Source organism: Apostichopus japonicus, chromosome 16 (assembly GCF_037975245.1).
Source record: "Apostichopus japonicus isolate 1M-3 chromosome 16, ASM3797524v1, whole genome shotgun sequence".
Classification (NCBI taxonomy): Eukaryota; Metazoa; Echinodermata; class Holothuroidea; order Aspidochirotida; family Stichopodidae; genus Apostichopus; species Apostichopus japonicus.
Window position 1 is genome coordinate 30834104 of NC_092576.1, and position 25283 is coordinate 30859386.

At 42.6% G+C, this 25283-nt stretch overlaps 1 long non-coding RNA gene across 1 annotated transcript; it reads right to left on the reverse strand.

Annotated features, from left to right (window-relative positions):
* Window positions 1-518: 518 nt before the first annotated feature.
* LOC139982172 (uncharacterized) lies at window positions 519-24112 on the reverse strand. Its single transcript, XR_011798020.1, has 3 exons — window positions 19628-24112; window positions 16460-18861; window positions 519-10258 (listed from the first exon to the last, which is right to left on the reverse strand). It is a non-coding gene; the product is annotated as an uncharacterized lncRNA (long non-coding RNA).
* Window positions 24113-25283: the final 1171 nt, after the last annotated feature.

The window sequence follows — 25283 nt, forward strand, 5'->3', positions numbered from 1 at the left end:
ACTCCGCTAATACCATCTCCGCCGTTTTGTCCTGCTCCGCCTTAGTGGGCAGGCTGGCAGTCTCGGCCGGAGCGGCAACTTCCTCCAGGGACGAGGTGGAACACGAAGGGGAGTTGAAAACCTCCACCGGGGCGCTAGTGTCGGACACTGGGGCGATGAGAGGAGCATCAGGTGATACGGTTTGAAAGGCCGGGACGGGGACCGCTTCAACCACGCCCGTAGCCACTCTCGCGGCGTATGAGCGGTCTGGGCATAAACGAGCGAGATGGCCCGTTTTCCCACACGAGTTACATACGATATCCCCTTTACACTCAGCCAGGGTATGCCCAACCTGTAAACAGCGGCTACACCGCTTGTTCGGGCACAACCTGGCCTCATGCCCTTCCAGCCCACACCTCCAACAAGTGCGAGGCTGGCCCGGGTATGCAACGTGGGCCCTGTGCCCATTAGCCCACAAGGTAGAGGGGATATCGGACTTGAGTTGTAATCTAACTCGTCTGGTCCCGGTCTTTACACCCTTACATTCAAGGAATTCCGGCTCCTCGTAGCCGGTTACTTTCCCAAAACGCCCCAGTGTCCGCACAACAACCTGTTCAGACATGTCCAGAGGGAGATGGAGGACTGTCACCCACACCGAACTGTCGTACGGTGTGACCTTCAGTCCCTCGACTCCCTCCAACACATGGACGCCTCGGACGCGGGCAGCCTCCGAGGTAAAACGAACATCAAAACAATTCATACCCCGGAGAGGTTTACGCTGAAGCGCGTCAACCTCTCCAGGGACTTTTAAACCAACAGAACGCAAAACTGAAAAAACTTGTCCGGGGACGACCTTAGCCTCCCCCGAAAAACTCAACAATACGATTTTGCTGTCACGGCGAGCCGCCATGACAGCTAGGGGTGTGGCAAAGCCACGCACCTATACAAAAACCAAAACGAAGCAAACCCAAAACACACAAACTACACTAACACAAACTGCAAACTAAGGAAAGGCCAACGTAAAAACACAAAAAGGTGTGGTCAACGAAAAGTGGAGAGCAGCCGAAAACACGTCCGCACTCCACGAGGCCATGTCTATGGGGATGATCAAATACTATATGGATTTCACTGGCTTTAAAATGATGGAATGATTTTTGAACCCAACGTCTGTACAAAAAACTTGCATACTCACCAAAAGTACCATGAACCCTTAGGGGGGACAGTTAATCAAAAACATCCCTTCAACTATGTAACAAGTATTTGCTTCAGTGCATGCAGATGTGATAGTTGTGCTGAATGATAGTGGGTATCTATTCTGAAACTCATTAGCTGAGCTTGCCTTTGAAGCTTTAATGAGTAACTGGTCAGGAGTACAAATTGCACGAGGAAGACACAAACTGCAGAAGGTTTTGGACTGGTTGATTACACGATTTTAAAAAGGCAATTTGCCTACGAAGGGATGCAATTTGCATTTTTTTATCCTTAAGCTCTATTTTTTGCTTGTACACAGTCTTCTTCTTCAAGGTAAAGGTCTTTAAATTCCTTCTTGAACGTTTGGGTGGTTTTTGTCCTGATGTATTGAGAACAACGCAACTAATGAAAGCATTCAAATCTACCTCACCCTTTTCATAAAATGTCTTCAAGTCATTAGACACGGCAGTAGTAGCAACTTCTCCTGTAAAAATATGGCAAACACTATCTGGTGTAGTTGTTGCACGAAACAAGTTTGATTCATTTTTCAATGTAAAGTTTGACATTGTCTTCAGTTAGTTTGAATGAAGAATGAGAGTCGTTTTCATCCATACGGTCTTTTGACATGGTCACTTCAGATTTGAATGTTTTCATTAGTTGCGCTCTATATGGAAGGTAGTGGACAAGACGGGATAGACTTCCCATACCAGTGGTAGTCATGGACATCTTTACCTCTTTATTAATAAACATTTCATGGGCTTCGCCGAAAGCAACACAACACCCATTCCTACCTGTGACACTTACAGAAAAACCATCCTTTTGAAAATATTGAAGAATGTCTGGTGGGTATTGTTTCATAGCTGCCATGTGAAATGGAACTAGTTTTAGGTATGTGGGGCGATCCATGGCATGAAATATTGGAGTTAAGTTTCTCACAGAAATATTCCTTAAATCAAATTGTCTCAGCCTCATGGCAAGGAACAAAGTAACATAATGGGACATATCCCTATGGATAAAATCATGCCAAAATTGTGAAGTAGCATCAGCTTGTCCCTTAATCTCAAAAAATTTCATGAATGAAGATAAGTTGGCTTCTTCATTACTGTTGACATTTTGTGAACAGAACATTGCAATTTGCTCCCTACATCAGAAAGATGTGTGTTTTCCTGAAGCCAGAAGCAGATGCAACAGCCACATGTGTTGCACCTTTATGGAGTACACTTAATAATTGTCTGAGACCTGCATCAAGATATATTTTCATAAGGGGGGCTTGAATATTCTTAAGCAAATGCCACTCTCCCAAGTAAGGTAGTAACCAGTTTAAGTCCTCACCATACACTCTCTTAGCTTCAAGCAAATATTCATAAGTTTTGGCATCACCAGCTACAACTAGATGGCTGATATGCTTACCTATTCCATGTTTTTCATGAAGGATGTCTAGAACATGCCAAATTGTCTCAGCATTATCAGCTGGTTCAGCCAAAATACTTGTAAAATGTACTTGTGACTGCTGCGTGTCAGATGGAAAAAAACTGGCCTACAGCTGCTTTAAAGCCCGGGAGAGTAACTTTCATGTTTTCATTGAAACAAAAACTTTGTGAACATATACAAAAATACTTTCTGTTTCATTTCACACAGCACATGTTTCTCTGACTCTGATGGATGAAATGAATTAATAGTTAAGGTCTGAGGAACACGAGAATACAGGGTTGCTGGAGGGGGGTGATGAGGAAGGTGAGATGATCCTTTATGGTAATCATGTAAAGTTAGTGGATCAATTAGTCTTGAACCCCAAGGAACAGATGCATTAGTCGGAGTGGATGATTGGGTGTCCTTGAATGTTGAAAATGGCTCAACTGCTTGAACTGATGTACCATGGAAACCCCTGTCTTGATTTGTTGCACTAACTGCGGCAAAACTAGAGCTCCTGTCAATGTTGTGAACAGATGCAATTTCAAAGTTTTTTTTTAAAGAACAAAGGGCTTTTTGGACATTTCTTCCAGTGCAACAGAGGTCTGAAACCTTTGGTAGGTAGACTTACTCACAGTTATACCAAATGCAGACAACATCTGAAATAATGTTGATGATGATGATGAAAATCTTATCTACTATATCAGCTATAGCGATGTGAACAGGAGTATAACATTGGTCGTTAGCAGTGTTAAGATATGTTAAACAAATGAAAAGGCGCCTCAGTGTTTTTTTTTATGATGTACAGTGTCTGATGGATGAAGTTGAAAAAGGTAGTGGTGTTCCCAGCTAAAATCAGCCCTCTTAGAAAGCTCCTTGTTCTCTACAACTGACAGAGTACTACGGAGAACAAAGTTCCCCAGAAATGGAGGCATCTTTCCAATTTCTGTCATAGTTGATAAAGCTGCTACAGAAGAAGAAGTAAGAGTTTCAGAAGAATAAGATTGAGCAGCACATACTTATCTGCTACTAACCCGCTATCAAAAGCATTTTGTCTGGAGGTTGCAGCTTCTTGTTCAGATAATTGCGTACTGCTTATTTTTCTATGAAGACATTCCTTCTCACGTAAACTTTCAAAATGCAATTTGTGCAAGTTGGTTACAACATCACTACCATTTCGCCTAATCAGAGTTCCCAGCCTATTTTGACCACTAACATATGTACAAATAAGACTCTCTCCCACTGCTGTTTTGATAATTCCAAGCAATTGCAAAGAATTTTTCTTCAGGCATACAGATTTTATGGATTTTGGAACCAAGGCAGCATGATAATCAAATATATCTGAATACTTGTCATACAATACCTCTAAAAGGACACTCCTGTCATCCATGAGACAACTACCTAAAAATTGCATAGTGTTAAGTATGGCATGAGTATGAGGATCTTTGAGAGGAATGCTACTGTGTCCATTTTGAAAACTTTCAAGGAGAGATGACAGATGTTGTTTGGATGACTTTACTGTGTCCCTGTATTGAGGGCCCTTGCTGTATCGTGTGATGGCCTGATAGCAAACATTACATAGCTTGTTGTCATCACCTATGCTAGCACTACTTTGAAGCTGCTCTTGCACAAAAGTGCGAATGACAGATGCATCAGAGTAGTTTCGCCAAGAATTACAAGGAGAGAGACATAAAGAGCATAGGGTAGTGGTTGTCCTATTCGTGAACATGCAATAATGAGAGTGGCAGACATGAATGGAGTAGTGCATAACTCAATCGCAGCCTTCCTTTCCAAACTAAAAACCGTTTCCAAAGTTTCTGGTGGGACTCTTTTAGAGGTTTGGTGCACATTATGTTGTGAACCACAACCAGGGATCTGACATAAATTGGTGGCAGGACGTTTGCCAGTGGGCAAGTCATGAACCTTTGAATAACGTTTCTGACAACACTGGCAGACACAGTCTGTGTCGGAAATATTTCTTTGCCTGAGCTGGATTACAAGTTGTGTATGCTTTGCAGTAGCCTGAGAAATGTGCCAGTACCGAGGTTTGGTTTCTTTGCAATTACACATGGACCTGCTTCTCTCTCTGCATGGAGTATTTGGCAGTATGTTTCCTTTGGCATATTGTAATGAGGTATTTCAGGTCTAAAATGAATCAATTGAACTGCATGAAACCAGGTAAAAAACAGTATCAACCAATAGAAAAGTCTACATCGTTTCATGAAGGCTAAATTTTGTGCCATTGAAAAAAAATTACATACTGTACGATTTAATGAAGTATAGGTAACTTAAATTGAAGGCTAGCTTCTTCTTATGGCAAAGCCCAGGAATGAATTCAACTTAAAGAATATGGCAGAATGTTAAACAGGAGAGAGAAGCAGGTACAAGAGCAAAATTTATACTGTATAATACTACTTCTTAACGTCTTACATAAAAAATATGTACTTACAACATTGTCATAGGCCACTGTCCTTCTGCTGCCATGTCGGCCTAGTCTGTAACCTTGGCACTAGCCTATGTTGATTACACCGTGCCTGCAAATTAATAACGAAATAGCACTATACAATCATAATAAAGCCTTATTACTGTACATACCTTTTACTGTTAACTTGAAGATTGCTGGCACTAGCCCCAGTGAATAATGAGAATTTCTCCAACCTTGCAAATAATCCACCATATAATTAGTAAATACTATGTCTGGAAGGCAGACTACAAGTTACTGAACTTCTATTATCATGGAGGGCTCATATTGAAAATTGACACACTTAAGGATTTGTTGAAGGAAAACCATTGCATGTGTTTTTATAATATGTACAGTATGCCTAGTTCCTCAGAAATCACAATATTTATTTTGTTGTTCCTAGTCCTACACTTCATACAATGGGATATAATTTGTCCACAAAATATTAGCCTTGTAAAGTTCCCTCATACTAAAACAATTGACATATTTGTCAAGCAGCTTACTGTTACTAGGCCTAGTACAAATTCTGAAATGTGATTAACATGCTGTAATTTTCCACCCCACCCCTGGTGCTAGTTCCCCCCTTTCTAGTTCTACTGCTAAATATCTTGCAAAGTTGGGGTAGAACACTCATTAGGACTAATTTTCGTACATATAGGCCTACAAAGTATAGTGTGCCTTGTATTTTTAATACAGGCATGAAGCCTAAGGGGTTGGGAGTCTGTAGTAGTAGCCATTTGAAGTCTTCACTAGGCCATTTTAAATTATAACACATATCACTTTTAAATGAGTATCGGCTTGGAAATAGTATTGAATATGCCATGCATTAAACTATGTGCTTTTTACGTGATCCGCCATGCGGGGTACAAAACGTCACGGCCAAACGGCACTACCGAACCATCCCATTCTAACAAACGAAACTCAGGTCAAGCGAGCCAAAAAACATACGGCCGCCGACCTGCAGAGTCAAAACGCCCAACCCCCAATCAAACATTCCAAAAACTACAAAAGGACGACCCGCACGCAGCGAAGCGAAAACCCCTCCCCAACTTCAGCGTTAACCTCTCCGGGGTATGAATTGTTTTGATGTAAGGTTTACCTCGGAGACTGCCCGCGTCCTCTGGACATGTCTGAACAGATTGTTGTTCGGACACTGGTGCGTTTTGGGAAAGTAACCGGCTACGAGGAGCCGGAATTCCTTGAATGTAAGGGTGTAAAGACCGGGACCAGACGAGTTAGAGTCCAACTGAAGTCCGATATCCCCTCCACCTTGTGGGCTAATGGTCACAGGGCCCACATTGCATACCCGGGCCGGCCTCGCACTTGTTGGAGGTGTGGGCTGGAAGGGCATGAGGCCAGGTTGTGCCCGAACAAGCGGTGTAGCCGCTGTTTACAGGTTGGGCATACCCTGGCCGAGTGTAAAGGGTATGTAACTCGTGCGGGGAAACGGGCCATCTCGCTCGTTTATGCCCAGACCGCTCATACGCCGCGAGAGTGGCTACGGGCGTGGTTGAAGCGGTCCCCGTCCCGGCCTTTCACACCGTAACACCTGATGCTCCTCTAATCGCCCAGTGTCCGACATTAGCGCCCCGGTGGAGGCTTTGAACTTCCCTTCGTGTTCTACCTCGTCCCTGGAGGAAGTTGTCGCTCCGGCCGAGACTGCCAGCCTGCCAATTTGGGCGGAGCAGGACAAAACGGCGGAGATGGTATTAGCGGAGTGGCATGCGGAGCAGGATGCCGCTTGTACTGGTTCACCGGTAGCTACGCCCGCTATCGTTGATACTAGTCGGACCCCGAGTCAACCGGCCCAAGAGACTAAGGAGTCCTTCGATTGGTTTGATGAGACAAAACAGGCCGCTGATCTGAATGACTCGAGCGGCCCGGCCCTTCCACCCTGCCCGAAGTCGCTTCCACTATACCGGACACGATGGTCGCTAATGGATCTCCTGTTCCTGACAGGGAGGTCCACTGGATCAAGGTTGACGAGGACCTAAGAACTCTGCTCGCTCGAAAAGGGGGAACACTGCTAGGGGCCTGAAAAGACCCATATTGGGAAAACTGAGGAAAACTGGAGGTACTATCGGGACGGCGTACCCCGTATGCAGTTTGGAGTGTGTTAGGTGTGGGGGGGGGGGTGGCCGTTGCATAATATGGGTTGGGGGCTCTGTTTGTAGTTGGCTTTTTGGGGCTGGTTTGTAGAGCTTTATTGTTTTGGATCTGTTGGCCTTTGGGTCCGTGTCCTTTTCACGCTACATTATATACATTTGTGGGTAAATGAGAAATTTCTGTTTGTGGATTTTCAGTTCGGTTTTTGGTGCTTGTTAAACAGACTGGGATTGTTTTTGGTTTTGTTGACCTTTGGTCCGTGTCCGTTTTCTTTGCACGTAAAATGCAGTTATGGTACTACCTGGGAATGTACTGCCTAGGAAGTTTGATAGGATACTACGTTATGACAATAATTCACGTATTGTTGTGTCCATACGTCATACTTGCTTTACATCACAATTCAGTTTTCTTTGCATTTGGAAAATCATATCAAATAATTATCAAGCCCTCTATATACATGTTTCCTGGTGTTTTAATTTGCAAATTGCAGTGCGAGCCATTACAGTCTACGGGATGTACCACATAATGATCATTTTTAATATATGCTTAGTAAATTATAAGATTGAGAACAACGAATGAGCATTATGAGCATTATGGCCAACAAAGGGATGCAAACTTTAAGCATCAGTTGATATGCATTTGGTGAATGAATATTAATACAACGCGATAAGGGCGGATAACAATGAATCCTACCGAACAATGAGCCCTCACTATTCTCATGAAGATTGTTATTTACCTGTTGTTTCCATTCACCAGGAATAGCATGAATAATACTGTAATGTTGCAAAAAGGAGCAACGTAAATTAAACTTACTCTTAAAAAGCGGAAAACATAATAGCTCCTTGTTATCATTAAAGAGGTCTTTTATACAAACAATACCTTTCCCGTAACATGACTCATTAAATGTAATCGAAATATTTATTTGAATTTTAGAATTATTTCATAACATCTGCTTCTTATGAGAACCACTTGGGACGCAGAAATTCCAACTTGCCCAAGCATGACAAATTTCGTCAATAAAAAATTACCGTTTTTTTCGTCATCTTTATGAAAGTTACATTAAAAAAGGAAGTACCCGCCATATTTTCTTACAAAAATCAGACAAATTCAAGGTAGTCCTGACGAAAGATACTGTACTCTTCATCGGTATCCAGCTCAGGAGAAGTCATCTTGTAATATCAGATCGGTCTAAGTAAGTTAAAGGTCTCAACTGTTAATGCACAACAGAAGGGTAGAACCGTGCGTGCAAATATGTAACTACTAAGAATTTTTGGGCCTGCGTAGACGGCACGGCACATTCGGCTTACTTCACTGAGTATAGTATACTTCTTGCAGTGGTGGGATGATGTCAAGTTGCGCATCAAACGCTACGCAATTCAGTATTGCATGACCCGCGCACGGCGTCGAAGACAAAACTTCTCTTTTTACAGTAGAATACAAATACGCATGCGTGAAATTAAAACTTTTTCACACCGAGAGCGTAGAGCGGCGATTTCCAGATTTCCCGCGTACTGAGTATAAAGTATATTGACTCTGACCCCGGATTGCTCCGGATGGCGGGGAATCTTTCCGCCTCTGCGTATCGGTTGAAATACATTCTCCAACGTTGAGCAATTCGGACCATCCAAACAACAACCGTAATAATAGTAACGTTTGGTAAGCAGCAGAGTCAGACAGACATGACTGATCAGTTCAGAATTTATATTTAACAACTTGCCTCCTTGTGACAGTCGACGACCGATATGTAGCGGACAGCGTACCACTGGAGTGTATAGTCTCCATGAGAATAATAACATTTGGCTACCTCCTTCCTACAACAGTCAACACTCGAAGCATTGGTCATGCTTTAAACTGAGTTTTGAGGGTGCATGCTGATCGATATATCATTGTCAACTTGGTCTTTGCTGGTAAATTACCTCTTTATAGGCAATAAGGGAATGTAGATAGGGCCAGAAACGTTTGTCACTCAACAGAACCACGTTAGAACTCTTAAAGAGAACCTGGACACTTTCCACGGTGGCGTAGAAAGCAAGGGAAAGTGTCTGTTAGACACTATCCACGCAAAGGGGACACTATATCCTAGTAATAAGTGTCCCACGGACGAACGGACACTCATTACTGCCCCGTATCTGTTTCCTTTCGAATGGAATGGTGATGCACACCTGACGATGATCACACAGTCACAGTCCCGAAGCAAGGGGACTGGGGTTAGAAGCGGATCAGTCGTTCAGTAGTTTGGTTTTCCTGCCCAGATTCTTTCCTGGGCGACTTTTTCTTAAGTATCAGTGTGTGGTTTGTTTTGCATAATACGGAATAATAAGTCTGTAGTTAAAACAATTTCGGTCTTGTCTTAATTGTTGACCCAACTTCTTGTGACAGTATACTGCTGTAAACCATGTAGGAGACAAAATGCTGCTTTAACGTGATGCCTTTTTGTGCCTACACAAGTTACTCATACCACCAGACCAAGTTACACCAAAATCGGCCATAGGATGGCTGGGAAATAATTTGTAAAAAGTGGCTCAGATAGGCCCTGCCTACCGTTCATAGTCATGAGAACAGTACTAAGTTACATAGGATTCATTTACTCACTATTGGCAACCTCCCAACCAAGTATGAGACTCATGCAATTAAGTTACCTTCATTGAGTTTGTTTGAATACAAGCTTGGCATCAAACAGGCATTGACATATGAAAACTGCCAAAAAAATTAAATGACCACCTAAATCTGCTGATGTTTGGTGCTTCAGACACCAGCAACAGTAGTGATCACTAGGGGACTCTGAAACCCGGGTTACATTAGTTTGCTTCACACGACTACTACTTCCTTAGTGACACTGCCCTGTACACCAAAATATCAGTACTTACAGTACCTGCATTTTGCATCAGCCACATAAAATTTTATATTTTTAGCAGAAAAATGTAAAATTACCATAACCTTTAATGGAATTCATAACTTTGTACACTTTATACTACTATAGACTATTTTATTTAACAATTTTTATGTATACCGAATCAATTTGTGATTGCCATCGATATGCCAGAGAGCAATTAGGTCCTGGAACAGAATATTCTCTGCGTTTGAGGGTAGTCCTTTTTCTTTCTTGTACACCTGCCATAGATAACAAAAAAACCTGTATTAAAGAAATGTGATTGTACTGTACCATTGACCAGCACATACATTATGACCTGACAACCTTCTCATCCGAATGGAAAGTTGAACACTCGCTTGATACTAGTTGCATAATCAGGGCAGCAATCGCGATGTGGAATCATTAAATAGTTAACATTGGGAAAATTGTTGACTCCTCATCTGTGTGGCGTTATCTCTACTAAAAACAGTAGTAAGTACTGTAGACACAAATGAATTCAAAATACACCATATTATGTCCTTCCTGATATATGATGGTATATGCACCCTCTATAGCAAGTATCATTATACAAGTTTTCTTGATAGCTTATGAAATAAATGGTCTTCGCATTAACCTTGTATTTAAATATGAGGAAGGACCAATGTACGTTCATGTTAATATTTAACAAAAGTTCAAACCTTATGATGTTTAGTCAGCGTTTTGAAGAGTGCTTTTTACGTGACCCGTCGAGCGGGATACAAAACGTCACGGCCAAACGGGCACTACCAAACCACCCCATTCTTACAAACGAAACTCAGGTCAAGCGAGCCAAAAAAGTACATACGCCCACCGACCCGTAGAGACAAAACGCCCAACCACCTACTGAAACATTAAAAAAACCACAAAAGGACGACCAGCACGCAGCAAAACAAAACAGCCTTCCCCAGCACACCACCGTCCAAAAAAGGCAGCCCCAGATAAACGGCGAAAATCGCCTTCAACTTCACCGCCTCCAGGACTGCCTGCCAACTGGCAAATTTCCCCCTAAAAACAACATGACATCTATTCCTCCAAATAAGTTTTTTTTAGAACAGAACAAACATAAATAATACGCTGCAACAGAACAAATTGGAGGATCTAATCCATATAAAACAAAGCCCTGTCCTACCGACCAGGAACGGTCTCCCGTTAAACGGTCGGTCCAGGACTGAAACCACTCCCACAAGTTCAAAACAAAGGGGCAATGCCAAAAAACATGGGCAGTATTTTCTAAGCTGTCACAGCCGGTCCTCCGGCACAGTCGATCACCCAATCGCCAGTGATACCTTTTCAGATTGGTCACCGAGGCACCGTGTGCAATTCTCCACGCAAGATCACGGAGCCTGCAACCATTCAGCCTTGAATGCACTGAACGCCATACTTCGGCAGGATGACGTCCCTGTACAAAAACTGCATTCAAGGCCCTATCCCGCAAGGAACTGAGAACGAGGGCCGGCCGTGACAGGTCAACAGCGGGCAACTCAATAAGAGCGGAGCAAATGACACGCACCACTCTGCTTGGTGTGCTACTATGCGGTTCTCTGTTGCTAAACAGCGCCGGAACCCATCGACGCAAGTGCAACCCACCCCAAAAACGTACGAAATATGAACAAGGCAACCCTGGGTCAGTTACCGCTACAAACAATTGCTTAAATAACAAACAAGTTAACTTACTTCCCAGATGAACCACCCCTAGTCCCCCCTCCTCCAGTTTTTGGTACAATACCGCCCTCTTGACCAGCTCTGTACCACCAGACCATATGAATGAAAAGATCGCCCTCTCCAACCGCACCAGGACGCGACGCGTAATAGGGTACACCGCGCCCGGGTACCACAAGATGGGCGAAACGAGACGATTAATAACAGTGACTTTCCCCAAGATCGAAAGCCAGCGGGTGCCAAAGGTTTCGAGTCTGCTCTGAAATACCTCAGCCCTCTCGTTCTAGGTGACATCACAAGGTGCATCGTAGCCGAACCATATACCATTAATTTTGATATTCTGATCCGACCACGACGCACCGAATGGTAAGTCTCTGTATCTGCAGCTACCAAGACGAAGGCCCTTTGTCTTTTCTGGATTCAACTTCGCCCCGGTAGCTCTCTCAAAAGCGAGAGTGCGCGAAAGGAGCCTAGAGTCGAAACAATACATGTCACGTCATCTACATATTTAGCACATTTCACTTTGGCACCCCCTGGCACAACGAATGGAACAAGTTTGGAGTCCCTTTCCAAAAGACGAGAGAGGGACTCGCTAAACAAAACATAAAGTAATGGAGACAGAGGGCACCCCTGGCGCACCCCCCTCTGTACGTTAAAAACCTCCGAACAAAACCCAATTACGATAACAGAACTGTAACTTTCTTGATACAAAACAGAAATCCATTTACGAAAATTTCGCTGCAACTAAAACGTCTCTAATACATTCATTAAAAAACCGCGATCCACCATGTCAAAGGCCTTCTGCTGGTCCAGAGACACCAATGCACATGGCAGATCACGCTCAATAACAAAGTCGGTCAAGTCGCGCATCAACCACAAGTTCTGCTGGATGCAATGATCCTTCACTGCACAAGTCTGGAGATCACCAACAAGATGCGGCATAGCCAGTTCAAGGCGGTTGCACAAAGCCTTAGCCAGCAACTTGTAGTCCACATTTAACAAGGTGATCGGACGCTTGCTATGGGGATCCGAGGGGTCCCCAGACTTTGGCAGCAAAGTAATCGTGCTCAGACGTTGACTTTGGTTTAACAGTCCGTTTTGGAAGGCGTCCTCGAAGACGGCTCTGATGTCGGGTCCTATTATTGCCCAGAAGGTTCGATAGAACTCCCTCGGAAGCCCGTCCGAACCCGGGGACTTGCCATTCTTCATCTTCGAAAGCGCCTTCCAAAGCTCAACAGTGGTTATTCCGCCCCCCAAGATATTGACATCGTGGGGAACGGTTTTTTAGATTCCCCTCAGTAAATCAGAAGTCGACATTGCCACGCGTAAACAAACTCGAATAATACTCTTTATATACGCGGACAATGCCGGTAGCGCGCACAGACGGGACGCGTCTGTCACTCGCCGATGGGCCAACGGACTGGTAAAACCTCAGTGAAGGGCGCTCCTCGGCTTCCACCGCTTCGACACGGGCCCTGACGCGGGCACCGTGGTAATTCTCATCGAGATAAGTCTGCAAAGCGATGACTGCCGAAGGGTCGCCAAACTTCACCTCCGCGCACAGCTTCCAGAATTTCTCTTCGACGCCGTGCGCGGGTCACGCAATACTGAATTGCGTAGCGTTTGATGCGCAACTTGATATCATCCCACCACTGGAATGTAGAAGCAAAGGCCGGCTTCAATGTTTGCCATCCTTTGTACCTGGTCTCGAAACCCTGGCGGAACTCTGCCTCGCCAAGAATCCGACAGTTAAGCTTCCATAGGCCCCGCCCGATCGGGAAAATAGAAGGCAAAACAAAACGTGCTACTACAGTGTCATGGTCAGAGAGCGGACAGCTGAGCATCTCGCAACCCGAAAATTTAAAACTTACGGGCGCATACACTCGATCTATCCTGGAGGCATCTTCTCCGTTAGGCCTCACCCACGTATAGACCGTACTACACGGGGTGCATATGCCTCCAGACATCGGCTAAAAGGTGTGCCGAAGTGAATCTGTCCAATTCTGTGATCCCAGCGTCGGGACTAGCAGACACAGAAGCCCCGAGTCTGTCAAGACCCGAGTCTGGGACACAGTTAAAGTCTCCGACCATGACACATGGAGCACTACCAGGAACAAAGGAAGGCAGTGTGTTAAAAAAATTCTCGTCTAGCAAAAGGCCGATTGGGAGCATACACATTGCAAAGGGAGTTACCCTGTGGATACTTGAAAAGAATGCAAACCAATCGGCCCTCGTGATCCGTCTCCACCCTAGTGGCACAACCCGCCTGACGAGGTGACAGGAGGATGACACTGCCACAGGATGAAGACGAACGAAACGAAGCATGCAGCCCACCACCCCACTCATAAGCCCATAGACGGACATCTTCTTGCAAAATATGTGTTTCTTGCAGGCAAACGCAGTCGACTTCCATTGAAATACAATATTGGAAAATGCGATGATCCCTCATGCCATTGTCGTTGAAAGTGGCAACTGAAAATGTATGGGCCATGAGAGGGCAATGGGGCAAACCTACGCCGACGACGATTCTGTAAGCTTCAAGCGCGCTCTAGACGACATATCGTCGTCGGAGTCGTCACTTGAAGCCGACCTTTTCAGTGAGGGTTCCCCCATCTCGACGTACCAGCTCGTCCCAGTGGCACGTTTCGGCTCGACGATCACCGAGCCTCCGGAGTCACTGTCAGACAGCCTCCGGAGACCCGACGGCCGAGTCTCCGGATCTGGCGATACCGGCGGCGGACTGGGGACGGAACTGGACGGGTTTATGGGAGAAGCTGGTGGAGACCCCGTGTCCGCTTCGCTGTGTGGTGGAGACGGTGCGGGCACGGGGTTGATGGGGGAAGCTGGTGGAGACTTTCTCGGTGCGGGCACGGGGTTGGGGTCTGCAACTACGGGGGAGGGTGAACCAGGTGCGGAGAGTGAATCCTCACCCGGTTCCCCCTCCTTGCGTGGAGCTTCCTCCAGGGCAGTAGGTGCGCCAGAACTTGGCGCCTTTGCTTGACCCCCACTCATAAAGACATAAGAGGAGGGACAAGCGCGAAAGACATGTCCCTCCTTCCTACAGAGTGAGCACACGACTTCGCTTGGGCAAGCAGAGGTATCATGCCCAAGACGAAGGCAGCGCCCACACTTTTTATATGGGCAGCCCTTGGGTTCGTGCCCGGTCTCCCCACACCTGAAGCAGGTACGGGGCTGACCGGGGTAACGCACGTGAGCTTTATGCCCGGCAATAAAAAGGAAGGAGGGAATGTCCTGCTTGAGGTCGATCCGAACCTGTCGGTGCCCGTTGAACACCCCAGGGGCCTGTGCGTAGGAGCACATTTTAATAGCCTTGACAGCCCCAAACCGACCTAAAACAGTTGTGACAAGTTCCTGACGCACCTCTAATCCTACGTGGATGACAGTTACGGAACGTTCGTATGGAGTAACTGTCAAACCTTCAACCGCACTCAGCAACGTGAGGTTCGTTTGTAAGAATGGGATGGTTTGGTAGTGCCGTTTGGCCGTGACGTTTTGTATCCCGTATGACGGGTCACGTAAAAAGCACCCTTCTGCCGGGTCACGTCACTGGTAAAACGTAGATCATACGTATTACGACCCTGGAAAGCTTGTTAAGCATCAACCTCTCCAGGCACAACAACACCCTTACTCTTTAAAATACTAAAAACTTGCACCGGTGGAACCGCTTGTTCACCGGTGAAGGTCAACTTAACAATTTTGGAATCACGGCGCGATGCCATGATACCGAAGGTGGCTAGGCTACAGAGGAGTAACAAAAACAAACTAAAGACAGGTTTAAACTTAAAACGATATACGATAACTATATACGACAAACGCACACACCCGCCTGGCGGGAAGTATAGCACAGTACAGTACAGTAAGGTAAGAAAGTAGCTGTATCAGATGGAGAGCGAAAAACACGTCTGCACTCCACGAAAGCCAACTTCAATTAAATTGCAGAATTACATACTACTGTAAGTACTACAGAAAATAAATGAAGTCTGTGATATGGTTAACTTAGTATAACTCAGAAAATGAGCATTTTCGCAAGATTTTGCAGTTGAGTAAGAGTAAAGAGGGTTGAAACCAAAAAATAATCAATTGTCTTTGCACCATAATTAACATTCATTATATAATAAAGTTTTTCTCCAAATAAAAGTGTGGCGTCAAATACTTTTAAAAAAGCCAAGGCAGGCTAGGTGTTTGAAGCAGACGCAGCAAACGTAATGTGACTGGCCCAGGGGATGGTTCACAGACACTTTCCATAGCAGAGGTTTGGAACGTGGGAGGTTTTGAACCATGGGTTTGTACGTACTGTACAATACAATAATTTGTTGGCCTAAACCAACCTAGATCCACCAAAATGACACTACTCAGGCCTCACTATCTCAACTTCAGGCCTCACAGATCTCAATTTTTCAGCAACAATTTAAGTATCAATTATGAGAATGATCTTTCTCACATTTTTGACTTTCATGGATCAAGCAGCAAAAGACAAACACACCACAACATCAATCCATACTTATCTACATTCATGAACTAACCAAAAAGCAGGCCCTAATCCTTCCATTCTTAATTCATTTTAAGCCTTCTATCCTAAGACACATTTCATTAAAATTAGAGTTTTTAGGAAAGTTTAATGAAACATATTGTTGATGAACTTCATACTTTTTATCATTAGGAAAATTTAAAAGATTTGTATTAATCCAACATAAGTATCTAAAAAGTTCCCAACAATTAGGCATATTTTACAACAGTATTACCTTCAACTCTTTTGATGGCCTTGCGCAACCTTTTCCTGGTGACATAAACACCCTTGCTCTCCAGAGCACCTTTCAACATCACTTCACCATCCATTGGGTTTGTCTACAGGTACATAAGCCATAACACATTCATCTAGAAATGCATCTGTAATTTGTTGAAATGCAAAGATCATGTTAGTTTTGTTGAAGTAATAGACTGGCAACACAAGGAAAGTTTCTTATGCTAATGCCGTATTTCCTGTAGAACCAATGCTTTTAATATATGCATGTAGTAGATACTGTGAGGTTTGTGTATAACCAGGGAGTTGCCATTTAGCCTGAGAGCTCACTAGTGTAACAAAACGTAGTACACAGTAACAGGTACACAGTAACAGGTACTACTGTAAACTTACCAAACAGTTTGCATGACAAACTGTGGAAAATCGGGTATTGTGTCAGCAATGTATGGTACAGATGGTCACTCTAGTTAGCTGACGATTTATGTTATTTCCACATAGGTATTATTAACGACAAAACAGATCACTGAAAAAGTCTTCCATTATTTTCTTTACAAATCTGAATAGACTGCTCTTTCTGTCAGTATTCAAAGATGATCAGCATGATATCTGACTTGCCTGGGAGTGTAATCATCCCCCCCCCCCCAAATCAACAAAAGATGTTATCATTCCCCTTCTAGCAAAGGTTAATTCGCCTATTCTGATGACTGTCTGCGAACTTATCGACGAATTTATCTGACATTGTGTTCCGCAGGTTTTGGTGAGCTTCAATGTTGAGAAGCTGCGCTCGCATCCAGCACTCGATACCGGAATCGCAATGGCAATTTTACAAAGGCGGAACAGCTCGATGTCATCGACAGAAGGTTGGTTGATGGCGTCTCTCCCGTGTTAGCGAACTTGCGCTGGAGGAGTCTCTGTGCTTGTGGAACCTCGTGTTTGAGGTCTTCCATGCTCGCATCGAAAACTTTGCCAAACTGTTCGACGCTTTCCATTGAGAAGAAATCCTTACTCTCTTGATTCAGTGATTGGATCTCTCTCATGATCTGGCATTTTTTTTTTTTTTTTTTTGGAGAAGGGCTTGTTCATTTCCGCGGTGATGGTATCGACGATCGGATAGAACACGTGTATCTTGATGCTCTTCTTCGTAGTTGACGTATCCTCCTCTGCCATTAACCGATCTGTTGCCGTGCTGGCAATCGCCTTTGCCGTCTTGGTCGCTGCTCGGTGTCGATAGGAATTTCGCAAGGCCTGACGCTGCTGCCCAATACGCATCAAATGCGTCGTCTTCGGACCTCATCTCCCTTATGCCACTTTTGAAGTTACCCACGATGTCTGTTGCTTTTCATAGGTCTAGACTCGGGTTCTGGAGCATATCGGAGAGCATTTGGATTCTTGCAGTATAGTGCAAAACAAATAGTCAGCATAACAGTGAAGACGAAATTGAGCTGGCCCAGCAAACCTCGCGCATCGTTTCCTCTTTCTGCCTAATTCTGTAGTGAAATTTCGTCTAGCGTCTTCAATATTGCCGGCAGACGATCTTTAACGTTGCGGCATGAAATGTACCGACAGGCACATCGTGTTTTACTAAATGCAGGAAGCTCACGTGGTGTCTCGTTTGGAAAAATATCGCTCTGAATTCCCTTATACTTGGAATGGACGTACGATCGTGAGAGGAACACGTAAAGTTTCTCTAAAGAGAGTTGCTCGGTCTTTGAAACATCCTTTTGTCTCATCTACCATGATGGAGAGCTCCCCTGCCTCTTTCTCCTCTTCTACAACTTCCATCCTCACCGGCTCTGCGAACATCCCAGAATCTCATTTTGTAGCTGTGGGGAGGTGTATTTTGCATTCTGGGGTAACGAGGCAATTTTGGTAGCCAGCAATTCATTGCGTGTACTCAGTAGTTGCAAAGCTTCGAGGAAATTCCCCCGGTTTGTAGAGCTTTCTGAGTCTGTTCCTTCCCGGTGACCTCTCTGTGCTATGTTCTGTTTGGCAGTGAACGAGAGAACATCCGCGCAAGTATCTTTATGTACTTGCGGTGTTTATCTACTTCTTTTCGGTATGCTTCACTCATCATTTGCCGAACCGAGGAATGCTTTATCTGTTTGTAATCCGTGCAAGCTAACCAAGCCTCCTTATGGCATGCAAAACTTGCGTCACCCGCAAGACCCTTCTTCTTTTCCCTCGCCTTCTTCGTGTTTTGAAACCAACAGATGTGTCAGCTGCGTCCACGGATGTACCAGGAAGCGCAAAGTGCCGGCAAACGAAGCAATACACACTGTCAGTGGAAATTGAGTATTCCAACCACGGATAGTCGTCGAACCAAATGTTGATGAACGACTTGCCTTTGTCGTTTTTAGGATATTCATTGTGTTTAGGTTCAATCTCATGGGTAACGAGATATGTCTGTGAAAAGACAGAAGGAAGTTAATATGACACTTCGTCAATCAACACAGCCTTACATATGGTTTCAAGAAATGTGCTCGACTGCTGAATAGAAAACCTCAAAGGTTCAATAACTCTTTAATTTCGTTTTGCAATGTCTGAAAGTGAAATAAACGATGACAACAGTGCCAAATTGCGCAGTAGCTCACCTGTATTTGCAGCAGTTCAGTGTGAAATATTTGTGTTGAATTGCAATTTGCAAAATTATTAATATTACCACTAGATGAACACCACTGATGTACAATTGGTGAAATCCTGTGGAGTACAAGCCGCTTAAGCATTTGAACAAATGACCAAACTTGTCTCCTAGATGACCTATGACCTCAAATTCCCTACCACCCGTATGAAGCATTGGTACCCGATAATAATGACCAACTTTCATGATCATCGGATTCAAACTCTAGGAGGAGAACCATTTGGCCCAAATTGACCACTACATGACTTTGGACCTTTAATTCGTTAACACCCTAGATGACCCTTCACTTGGTCTGAATCCACTTTTCTATGGGTGATGGTCTTATATGAATTAAATAGGCAATATAATTCAAGATCTTAAATGTACATGAAGCCCCAAGACATATTTGGGGTCTTGTCAACAAACTTTAATAAATTTCAATCCACTTTTTTTTTAATGTTCTATATTGGGCTATGCATATGGGACACAAGAACTCTCGCATGGGTTTTTCTTCATTCCGACACAAAGGAAATGACACCATCTTCCACATACATCACATGCTACCCAGATTGCAGGTATTTCAGGTTGAAGACATCCAGGCATGCAGGTGACACTGTTTCCTCTGCCCTGGTGGTTTCACTGCATTCTTCTTAAGTGTGGTGAAGACATACTTCCTAATCAGCAGTGCATGCTCATGTGTAAGGCTTTCTAAAGGGATGTCTCGAGTGAAAGCTAAAGCATTCTGCAAGAAAATCATTGAAATATGGCACAATGGTAATATACCATATTTTAATTTTTCTTTATCTCTTCAAATTAAAGTCAACTGAATAATTCTATCACAATAAGTTATACCTTAATTCTTTACGGTATACTGTATTGGCTAAAATTATGCCAGATTTCAAATATCGTCAAAATTCTTAAACTGCTATATTACCACGCAAATATATTTCTTCACTGGGACATTCAGTCATCTTTTTCTGTGTGTTCATGCTTAAGGTCTGAGAGTTTGTAAATTGGAAGAACCTATATTGGATATGTTCACCATTAATACAAAAGGTCCACATGAGTTCCCATCTTTCTGTTGGGCTGACATGAAATGTCGCTTTTCCATTTTCCATCAAGCTCTCCAACTAGCCTGGAGTGATTATGCATGAATTTCCTGAAGGTTGTAATTGCAGATATTTAATATTTTTTAGTCTCAAATATGCTGCCTTTCTTAAGAATAGTCTGTACAAGGAAACCCCTGTATATGAGGGAGCAGCAGAATCAAGTAAAGGTAAAATGATATTTTCTAACTGAAAAGATTGATTGTATGTAATCACAAAAAGGTTCTCAATGTTAGCATGCTGTACATATACTTGGACTAATAAATTTACAGTGGGGGGATCTTAAAGAGCCATAGATGATGATTTTGTTTTTAAGAATTAAGAACAGTGGGTGGCAAGATGTACCTACATATGGTTTATGGGACACATAAACATAATAGATATAGTGCACAATGTAGCATAATTATGTATGCCTATAAGGTCCATCTAAAAAAGTAATATAATTTATCAAACTATTAAGCCAATTTAATACTTGAAGGTGACTTAAATACCAAATCATTTTGGCTATATGTGATTGCTTAAATGTCAGTACAATTGTAGAAACATGTTATTGCCGTCCATGCAGCTACCATAATCATTGATTGATTCAACAATCATGAGAGGCCTTTACTTAAATTACAAACATTTTCTCAGTTCATTTTAGAAAAATCAATTTTTCATGACTGGAAGATAAGCTAGGGCACAATTTTACAGCTGGGACAATATAGTTAAATAGAAAACTTATGTTTACGGTACTGTTGTTGGTTTTATAATATTTCATTGTTTTCTCACCAGTATGCATATGATGTCAATGTTACTCGACTATGTCACTCCAGTAATTGTTGCAACTCATCTTTGGAATTCACAAAACCACTCACAAAATCATCGCCCATAGTCGTCATTTGAAAAAATGGAGGTAGACATTCTTTGGGATGGGCATCTAAATTGTATGAAAGATAATGTTAAATTATGTTATGAATTTAACATTATCTTTCATACAAAAAAATGAAAATCTTCAAACCTTGTAGCCTGTGGGATAGCTTGGGTGCAGAATTTATCCTTGGTACTTTATATTGTAACGCTAACTCAGTCTAAGATTCTGGGGCGTCCAAATATTCCCTGCTGAGGACTGGTGGTGGTATGGAAACAAATGCGGCTTGGATGGTTGTATGTTAGTAAACGACGAGCCTTAAATCTCGCTATTACATGCAAAAGATATAACACATAGATAAACGAGTAAAGAACAAGTGCTGTGTAGATTCCGCGATCTATTACTTTAACCAGCCACGGTACAAACAATACAATGGCACGAAGCCCTCAAAAATAGGTAGAAAAACATGCACTTAACGATAATGGTCACAAACGAGGTCTCAATACCGAAGTAGAGTCCTATAACGATACGTACAAAAGTGTATAAAAGACGAATACAAGACAGATACAAGTACGACCACAATGGTCGGAGCCAGGGCTACTACCGAACCGAACGATTCAGATCGGGAGCGAAGACTGGTCACAAGTCTTGAGGTCTGCTTCAGCTGAGCTGGTGAGCAAACATCACGTGACCTGTAATTATTACGTAATGTAGCCTACGACAAATAGAGGGCGACATATATGATGACCAACGGCATCACAATATAATGCCAGTTAAGATGTGGATGTGTAAAGATTGGTGGAGGAGACTATGTGCAACCCTCTCAACATGTTCGGTTCCACCTTTATACATGTCCTTGATATCCCTGATCTGCATATTTTGTTCCCCTGCGATATCCCTGATCTGCATATTTTGTTTCAAATATTGGGGGACATTTGCTTGGGTGCAAGCGCTTAGCAACTTTCATTCCCAAAATTGTTCGCACGCTTCGTGATATTTTGTATATATATATATATATATATGTTTATATATGTATAGAAATATATATATAACCCTAAAGTGTACAGTACCAGGACACCGTCCAAAAACTTTCCATTGGACTTTCCATTTAATGCCACATATAAGTCTTAATGCAAATGCGTCGTTAAGGATAAATTTACCGCAGACTGGAGGGATTGATAGCAGTGCATGGAACTTGGATCGCATCTTTTATGCAATTCATAGACAGATATATCAGAAAAGCGATAGTAACTGTGTCTTCTTTACGTACTTCAAGCAATTTTTAGTACGATAGAGAGACACTTGCATATGTCCCCCTATTCACAGTTAAGAGTACAGTACATATGTTCACATAATGTGTGCATTTATACAACTCTCCGATCGGTATACGGTTTAAGTGTGTGTGTCATTCATTCATTGCATGTTATAGGAAAGAATCTTATATAAAAAAGTTGACTGCATTACCGGCAATTTTAAGCAATAAATTTGCTCAAAATATAACCAGCTAATGTAGAACTTTCAATTGTCAGTATACACATTTTATTAGCTTATAACAACACTATTTTCCAATGTTACGGTGTGACAAAAACCCAAATTATGGTAAAGATTTCTTGATTACAGTTCGACCGATTAAATGATAATCAGCTTTACCGAGTACCGATTAGTGTCTGTGACAATCGGGCCGATGCCTATTACCTTTAGTGGATAAGCAGTGTTATTTTAATATTTTATTCGAAAAAGATAACACAATCCCGAACGTTTGCTTCAAGTTTTGCCATATGCGAGGGAAACCTTCCGATGGAACGTTGTTTCAACGATCATACACAGTAAGTCAATGGCGCTTCTCCATTGACATAAATACACGTGGGAAAACCACACACTAAAGTCCCATTGACTTTGTCGCTGGAAATCAGACATGCTTTAGTCGGTCAGTTTAATTACTGCAAAGGTGATATTTTAGCACGTATAGTACTTTAGGTCAGGGGAAAAAGTTGCTTCGGGTTTTTAGCAAAAATATGCGTAAGAATATTTGCCTAATCAGTGATTAGTAATCGCAAATGGTAATGCAGTAGAACTACCGAGGACTGTCGCCAAACATTTGTAGGGAATTTTAGGAGTATTTGGCGCCTTGATTGCATAATTTTATGGCATTTGTAGAAAATTGGGCGTATTTTCTAACTAAACAGTTATTAAAGCTCAACAGTTCTCTAGCTAGACTAGCCTAATGTACGTAGAACTCACAATGAACAAAGCGTAATGTCACTCTCACGTTCCAGTTTTCATCTACGGTGAAATGGCCAAAGTGGTTGAAAAGTATATTGATTTGGTTTCACATTTACTCGAAACAAATAATCTTTCATATCAATCGTTAAACCTGATAACAGGAGGTTTCGTTAGATGCAACAAGCGAAGTGAAAAAAATAATAATAATAACGTCGTCCCTGTAAGCTTATCGCGAGTATGTTGTATGATGTAAACTGCTAAAACTGGATAGTATATCGAACAGCATTAGTACAAACTCGCGTGAGGGACTTGCGATACCGCTTCACGGTAGATTAGCGCACCTTCCCCGTCTATGAATAGCGCTGAATCGAACTTCTTCCGTTGTAGTTGTGGTCAATCAAAAGCGCGTAAAAATACAATCCTTGGTGTGGAACTTAATAATCGGTTCCAAATTATGAAATAATCGGTAGCGCAATGGATTTGCCGATGCCGGTTACCGATTGTCTGATTATCGGCCTGATGCCGATTATCTAACCTATTATCGGTCGAACACTATTCTTGATCAGAAAATGCTGTCAATATATAATTAGCAAAAGTCGGTCAGATTCCCTCGGAGTAGCTATTTTGATAAGTACGGTGCTTTCCTTCTCGTCTGTTACGAAGTTCCAGTCTTAGCAGTCTGTAGTGTTCATGGCACACTTCTACCTCTCTTATCTGTGTAGCTTTAACCTCAAACATAGCTTGCTCAGATTTTTCCACCGAGAAAACCTAATTAGCTTGGTCTTTTACAAAGCCAGTATACTTCAGGCATACTGTGGTCACCACATGACATTAAATTCGGGTACAAGTTGCATTATAAGAGGCATTCTTTTCTTGGTGGGGGGGGGGGTGGGGGTGTGGTCGGCTGTATTTATGGGTGTGAAGGTTTTCTTGCCATGGATTTTATCCAGTAAACTCTTGGCTCTATTGTTGAACCACTAGCGTGCATAGGGAGTAAAATGTTGGGGTTGTGTGAGTGGGGGGGGGCCGACTTGTGACTTTCTTGACGGATATTGCTTTAATCCATTTGGCTAGATGGAAGATCCATGTCTAGCATATTCAATGACATTGGTCAGCAATTCATCAATCATACATCCTTTCCCTCCCCCAGCCTATGTTCCCTAAGCCTTTTTCAATGTTACCAGAAACACAATGCATATGTTGACAGTATTTCACAAACAAAGCCAAAAAGCATAAATACTAAGAAAGGAAACATTCAAGCGCAAAGATGTTTTTAATTTAATTTTAATGAAATCCTTATGGCACGTGAACAACAAAAATAAATGAAAATCAGCAGCTTTGAAATTAATGTAGATTCAAACTAATCATTAGGTGCAGAGTATACTATGCAATTGACACCATCTCCATAGTATGAACCATTCCAAAGGTCATCAATTACTCATACACACTCTTGAAAATACAAGTTAAATGCATATTTTGTGTTGTTTACAGGAGTACACTATACTAGTCAACTTGTGAACATTTGGAATGAGAACATAATACAAAAGTACACCACAAGAGAAGTGTGGATCCCTTTCTGTTAACATTGCTGGTTATTAAATGAAGGAAACATAAGGCCTTGAAATCTTGAATAAAACATACATAGTAAACTAGATTTTAGGAGTAGTGTTGACAAGTGATAGTATAGCAAAGTTCTTTGTGAGTGCTCCCTGAGAAGTTTCAATGACCAATAAAATTACATAGTATTTTTGAAAAACAAAACAATACAATAAGCTTGAAAATCTGCTGAATTGGAAAAAAAAAAGTTTCTGTGATTACGTAATCGATTGTCAATTGTGGTATAATTCTTGAGTTACTTGCTGGAACTACACCTGCTTGCTTGCATCTTGTTGAGAGCTTTGTGCACAGGCTCTCAGAAGCAATGTATCCATGTCTGCATGTGTGTTGGTTTATACCAATGATTGACTTTAAGCAGATCAGTGAGTGATCTTTAGTAAGTATTAGCATGCTTTATCAGGATGAGATAAAA